At 42.6% G+C, this 7,575-nt stretch overlaps 1 long non-coding RNA gene across 1 annotated transcript; it reads right to left on the bottom strand.

The window, feature by feature from the left end:
• Positions 1–914: 914 nt before the first annotated feature.
• Positions 915–1,780, bottom strand: LOC310785291. Its single transcript, XR_014553160.1, has 3 exons — positions 1,672–1,780; positions 1,501–1,578; positions 915–1,239 (listed from the first exon to the last, which is right to left on the bottom strand). It is a non-coding gene; the product is annotated as an uncharacterized lncRNA (long non-coding RNA).
• Positions 1,781–7,575: the final 5,795 nt, after the last annotated feature.

The raw sequence follows: 7,575 nt of genomic DNA, 5'->3' as shown, positions 1-7,575 counted from the left end.
AAACCGTTTTAATGAACATTTCAAATAAACCAAATGTTTGATTATACCAATTTGTATTTTTCTGATTTTAGTTAGCGATAATTAAAGACATTTACATACTGTAGCTTTAGCCGATGCTCCTATTCAGAGTGACCTACATGTACCATAAGCAGGTCGAGACACTTGCGTACACATGGCTGCTTATGAACCTGTAACCTTCTGGTTATGGGACAGTTTGACAACTTGATGTCTCCTAATTCTTTGTTTTGATGACAATTCATTACTTTGAGTTTAAAGCAGTATGCCCAGGCATTGTGCTCAAAATGCTATGAATAAAAATGTGCTCTGTAAGTCACTATCAGAGTTCTGATAGTAAATAAAGGTCGCAAAATCCAGAGTGCAAACCAAGTCCAGTCTTTTCATGTCAAGGACCCATACTGTATGCACACATCGTTTATTGATTAAACAAAAATGTAATTCAAATGTATAGCCTATACAGTGTAACATGCATTACAAAATATATAGAGATATAATAGAATATAATAATATAATATATACAGTGTATACAGAACAAAATATAACCTGTGATTTTTTTTCAACAAAAAGAAGCATCAAATACATTTTCTCACTTGGACATATACATGATATATAGCCTATATAGCCTACACTCAAATCAAATACTGTAAATACAGTCTGCAATGGGCAAAATGCATTAAACACAAAAAACAACACCACAAAAAATAAAGGGGGGGATATAATAGACCCTTTTCACGGGGGGGGGGGGGGGGCATTCTGTGTCGAAAAGGCAGAACAAACACAGGTGCAAGCAAAACACTAATGAGGGTTTCCACATTCCAATCATGGGAGTTGGAAACCCTCAGTGTTTTGCTTGCACCTGTGTTTACCCTGCCTTTTCGACACAAAATGGCCCCCGTGAGAAGGGTCTGTCTGTTTCCCAGGTCAAGAGTGTCACATGACTGTTCAGCTCCCAGCGCCCCGCCCACCGTGCCACCTGCTTATTGGAGGATGAGATGTCAATCATATTTTCACCGTCAAGTTTGAATCTTGTTTCGTCCAGGTTCAGTGCAGTTATATTACTCAGTCGACTCAGTCTACACATAACAGCGCAGTGATGGATCTTCTCGCAAGCAAGGTAATTGTAACAGCTCTTGGTTTGAGTAAACAGATGCAGAGAGTCTCGACTGATGCTCCACGGTTTATTTATTGTCACATTGAGCACCGTAGTAAACACCGTGAAAACTATGAAAAAGATACAAAAATGTCAGTACATGGCTTCCACAAGGTACAGTGCATAGAATGTATTAACAAAATACAGAATTTATTAAACAACTATAAAATACTTGAAAACCAAGTCAAAGGTGCTGGCAGATAAAGTGCAAACATTCAAAGGTGATCGAGGTTTACATTCTGACAGCTAAATTTAGAATACATACAAGAATTAAAAGACATCAGACAAGTGCATCACAATTTGACCTGTTAATGCAAACAAATTCAGCGTACCTCGTTCCGCTCACCAAGGCTGTTAAACAAGAGGGTTTACTGATGCATCTCAGTCTGACTTATTGGCTCACACACACGCTGCCAAACAACAAAGCAAACAAAAGTTACCATCCATGTGATTTAACAACTCAAAAAGGAACCACAGCTCAAGTTACACTATATTTTACATACCTCCAAGCACAGGTCGATTTAGTCTTCATGGCAGTGTGATAGGAGAGGATTAAACTCTCCTCAAATGTTTGCTGCCTACATGAGGGCACCTGCGACAGTTCTGGTTTTGGGCCCTTATGAAGGGGGTTTCCACGTCACATGACATGACATGCAAGGGCAGTTGACTTACGTCTACATCTAGTGGACACTACAGGTACTATGTGCAGTTGAGCTGTTCCAAGTTCAATAAATGACCGAAAAGTTGAAAATAGCTCCTTATAACAAGAATGTAGAAATTACACAAATGGGGAAAACACAAGTCTAAAAATAGGAGGTAAGCGGGCAGTTACACTCCCCCCAAATCCCATTATGAACAACTTTATCAAATTACTTAAATCATATGGGATTTCCATACTACATCTGACTGCTTTAAGGTTCCTTCTGAGGGCACAGTGTGAATGTGTTGTAAGGCTACTGGAGGGAAACCTCAATCTCATACCTTACCTTCTAATCCCGAAAATCGAAACAACACGATATATACATAGGCATATGCTTTTCTAAAATCTACATCAAAACAAAGAGGAAATTGATAACAAACTTAATCGACCACCTTAGATACTACTTCAATATGTGAAACTGTCCATTCAGTCATAACAACAAGCGATGACAGGAGGAAGAAATACTTAAAAGAACTCAACGGCAACACTCTCCTTGGCAGTCCACTAGGCGAGGAATGGAGAAAACTTCTCCCTCTATCAGTCCTTTGACCTTTCTGGGAACAACCCAGAACCTATCTGTGCCTTTCTCCTGGGCAGCTAACACCTTTGGGGACTTCCACAGATTGCCCGTCATGTTACCGACTCCTATCCGTGAAATCCAATCCAGAACTGCTTTTTGTTCCTTCACTAGAGTTATCGCCACAGGGTCCTCTATAGGTTCAGACTGCTGCTGCTCTACCTTGTCTGTGGGACCAGATCTTTTTCTCACCTCAAAACTGTCGGAGTGGCTCTGGGTTTTTCGCTGAAGCTCTTCAGCCCGTTCGCCTAGCACTCTAGGTGGACTATGCTCCTCATGTCCGACCACACACCCGTCTGGGCTGCAATCCACAGCTTCTGTCGATACAGGTAAGGGTTGAAACAAAACGATTTGTGAGACCCTTCCTGGCTCACGTACAGCCTCAGGCTTCCCAACCTGAGCTGAACTGCGGCCTAACTCTTGATTAACCTCAGAAGCTGGTGGTCCCACTACTGCACCTACCACACTCAGCATTGTTGACTGAGTGGTGACAGCCTCAGCCTGACCACTAGAGGGCTCTTCTTCTTTCTCAGCCTCTCTTTCTTCAACTTGGTCATTGTAGTCCTTGTGGATAATTTCCTTTTGTTTGGTCACAAGGGCTACCGTCTCCTCAGTCAGGGCTGTACAGACTGACATTCTGTCAACAAAATCTGGAGTGGTGGCTTGGTTCTGTGAGATGAGCTCATACTGAAGGTGTACTGCGTCATGTGTAGTGCGAATTTCCTGTTCGATTTTCTCAAGATCATCTGGTAAACAGTGGGCTCTCAACATTTTCCTGCTCTCTCTCACTACCCATTTCCAGGAGTCATAAGCCTTACTGAATGCCAATTTGTGCATTTTGACAATCGGATCCTGCATCTCTTGACCCTTCTCTGTTAATGTTCTTGGATGTGACCTTGTCCTGTCCTGTTGTGTGCTAAGGGGTGTGCCTTTTCCTTCTGCATGGAGTGACATTGTTTTTTTGGCTGGTTTGACTATTCAACTAACTTTTGGGTATGTGTAGTATGTCTGGCATTGACGAACCTCTATGAGTAGTGACCTTAACCTTATACGATACTACCCACTCCAGACATTTACATAACACATCTAAACCCAAATTCGTTTAGCGCAAACCAGGCTCGAAATAAATGTCAGAAGCTTAAGTGCTGCAGAAACTCAAACTCCACCCCAATTACAACCTTTAGTAAAAGACAGGTTCCAGGACGCATCGTTTTATGAGACATTAACACAACCACAATATTTAACATACCACAGGTTCCTTATCACCAATAACCGCTTCAAACCTTCACTTTAGTAACTTAAAAAGTCAAAGCACTGAAATTAAAACCATTTAAAGTTTTAAACCATGAAGTGCATATGCATGGGTCTCTTCACAATCCTTTGTTAGAGTCTCATTGAATCTGTGGTGCATGATGCAGTACATTCAGTTCTTGCCTGACATTGAGTGTAGACAGGTTGACTTCGTTCGTTGATGGAGATGACGTTGCGTTCTCCCTTCTCCAGGCCGAGTTTTCGCTCTCCTCCGGGGTCGAGTTTTCACTCTCCTCCGGGGTCGAGTTTTCACTGTAACAGCTCTTGGTTTGAGTAAACAGATGCAGAGAGTCTCGACTGATGCTCCACGGTTTATTTATTGTCACATTGAGCACCGTAGTAAACACCGTGAAAACTATGAAAAAGATACAAAAATGTCAGTACATGGCTTCCACAAGGTACAGTGCATAGAATGTATTAACAAAATACAGAATTTATTAAACAACTATAAAATACTTGAAAACCAAGTCAAAGGTGCTGGCAGATAAAGTGCAAACATTCAAAGGTGATCGAGGTTTACATTCTGACAGCTAAATTTAGAATACATACAAGAATTAAAAGACATCAGACAAGTGCATCACAATTTGACCTGTTAATGCAAACAAATTCAGCGTACCTCGTTCCGCTCACCAAGGCTGTTAAACAAGAGGGTTTACTGATGCATCTCAGTCTGACTTATTGGCTCACACACACGCTGCCAAACAACAAAGCAAACAAAAGTTACCATCCATGTGATTTAACAACTCAAAAAGGAACCACAGCTCAAGTTACACTATATTTTACATACCTCCAAGCACAGGTCGATTTAGTCTTCATGGCAGTGTGATAGGAGAGGATTAAACTCTCCTCAAATGTTTGCTGCCTACATGAGGGCACCTGCGACAGTTCTGGTTTTGGGCCCTTATGAAGGGGGTTTCCACGTCACATGACATGACATGCAAGGGCAGTTGACTTACGTCTACATCTAGTGGACACTACAGGTACTATGTGCAGTTGAGCTGTTCCAAGTTCAATAAATGACCGAAAAGTTGAAAATAGCTCCTTATAACAAGAATGTAGAAATTACACAAATGGGGAAAACACAAGTCTAAAAATAGGAGGTAAGCGGGCAGTTACAGTAATGCTAGCACATTTGATGGTTACATAACTTACAAAGCTCCGAAATGTTTTCCGAGTTATATTTGGAGGAAGAATTTAACACAAGAACCTAACGTTAATTTCAGTAAGTGGGCAAATGTCAACCACTTCAAGACAGCGCACTTGGCTAGCCATATTAACATAATGCTAGCTACCGCAAAGCCTTACACTCAATTAAATCAGTTGACACGGAAGATCTGGATTCAAACATTTCTAACATTGCCAGATTCGACGTTGCTACCAAATTTTGTAGCTACAAGCGTTTGTAAAAAGAGAGAAAAAAAAAAGCTAACGTTAGCATGCAGGTACAACTTGCTAGTTAACGTTAATTTGCTAGCAGTAGCTAACAACCAGTGTAATTATTGTCTGGTTAATGTTTACATTTAACCGTGAACGACCTAGTTTCTGAAAGGGTAACGGCCGTTAACATTAAAGCAATATGCTTTCGTGCATATTGCTCTGTATGCTTTCGTGCATATTGCTTTGATGTTAACGGTCGTCACCCTTTTTAGAATAGCGTCAGTAGGTCATTTACCAAAGACGTACGGTTAGCCTTTTTTTTCTTTGCGTGTGTGTAATGTGAGCCATGTCTTCACGCTATTATCAGTTTATTTGCATTTCGTTGCTGTTTGTTGCCAACTGAACTCAATTGGTTACAGCGAGGCAGCAATATTGTTTTGACAGCAGCATCTTGGCCGAGTGAAAATGTATTGATAAATGATCGCTTATATATGTCTTTATTTTTGTTCCTCTGTTACGAACAGATTCGTCAGAGCAAGACCATCCCCTTTTGCTCTGCACAAACCTCCTACAGTATGCAGCTCCTGGACTGGCCCCCCACCTCTCATGGCTCCTCTGCCTCCTCTCCTTGGTCGCACGACTCGGGCTACACCTCCAGCAGGTTAGTTGTTTGATATTTAAACCCAACACATTCAAAACTCTTGATTTGTACCATGGCACTATTGCCACAGTTTCATCGGTTGTCAAGACTAGAGGCAAATTCAGGTATTTGAGTCAGAGATGGGTACCTTCACTTCTCCATACCTGTACATGGTCAAATTGCCTCACAGTTTACAACATTTGAAATCATTTCACACATCATGTCTGTCCCCATTGAAAGCTACATTACATTTACATTACATTACATTACACATTGTAACTACAAAACTGCAAAAGCATGCTTATATACTAAAATATGTCAATTACATTATAAATCTGCTATTGGGCAGAATAGATAAGTTTAACTTTGCATTGATACAAAATTAAAGGGATGACTTCAGACTCATACTGAATTACTTCCCCAACAATTTTTTCTTGCAATCCATGACTTGCATAATTTCATATGGATAATTACGCTTCACTCTGTTTAGGAGTGTCCCATGTGACGACGAGAGCTTCAACGGCCATGCTGAGCCGATGTCTTACCGTGAGAGGGTGCAGATCAGTATGGAGATGATGAAGGTGCCTGCTGACAAGCTGTGGGAGGTGGTGGCCATCATTGAGGCCCGGGAGACCCCTTTGCAAAGGAGCCCAGAGGAGATTGAGGTGGACGTTACAACGTTTCAGCCCTCTACAATGAGGGAGATGCAGAGGTGCATTATGAGGTGTCTGAGGAAACGCTCCAAGAGTGTTAGCAGTAAGTGCAATTCCCTCCCGTTCCCTTAAAGCGTTGCTTGTCAGCTATATTTAGCTAGACATATTCTCTCTGAAGCCCTCTGAGACATGCTTGTGAATTAGGGCTATACAAATAAACTTGACTTGACTTGACTTGCTCTTTCGACCAATGCATCTTTTTTAGATTGAGAGTTTCATGAAATACATATTTTCTTTACTTGGGATTGAAGTTTGACATTTTTCTTTGTCCCACAGGAAAAAAGTGCACCCCTCCGCCCGCTGCCTCCTCTTCCTCCTCATCCTCCTCATGCTCCTTGTCTCACCCCTGGCCGTCTCACCCCTCCTCCTGCTCCTCGTCTCACCCCCGGCCGTCTCACTCCTCCTCGTCCCGTCCCACATGCACCCCTCCGCCCGTGGCCTCCTCTTCCTCCTCATCATCCTCCTCCAAGGCGAGCAAGGTTGGCTTTGTTTAATCCACAGTTTGCAATTCCAGAGTACTACGATGTTTATTCTGAATGAATCTCAATACTCAATTTGAAAGAGATTACTAATGAACTCTGATTTGTCTGTTTTTAGGGTATTTTGTTGAACAACGCTGACGCTTGGGCGAGGCTGATTCAATATTATAAAAGCAGGAAGGGGCCAGAGTCTGTCTCCTCGTCCTCGTCTCACCCCTCCTCGTCCCGTCCCACATGCACCCCTCCGCCCGCGTCCTCCTCTTCCTCCGAGGCGAGCAAGGCCAGTGCTAGGCCTTTGAAAAGGACCAGGCCAGAGTCCGCCTCTGCTCCGCCGGCCGTTGCTCCCCCACCAGAGAAACGAATGCGGGTAAGGAAGATGATTGGGCTCATTATGCCTTTTGAATTTACAGTATGAGTGTTACATGAGACTTGATCTTTTTTTAATTGCTTTGTCTAAATGCAAATTAAGCTTATTGATGTAACAATGTCACTCTGTGCAGGTGGTTGAGGCCGTGCCCGTTTCGAGCTACTCCCCAAGCCTGAGCGACAGCGAAGACGAGGACAGCAGCAGCTCTGGCAGCAGCAGCAGCAGCAGCAGCAGCAGCAGCAG

This window comes from Poromitra crassiceps (assembly GCF_964638095.1).
Source record: "Poromitra crassiceps genome assembly, chromosome: 11".
Taxonomy (NCBI): domain Eukaryota; kingdom Metazoa; phylum Chordata; class Actinopteri; order Beryciformes; family Melamphaidae; genus Poromitra; species Poromitra crassiceps.
The sequence above is the reverse complement of the archived record's forward strand: the minus strand, read 5'-3'. Positions and strand labels throughout refer to the sequence as shown.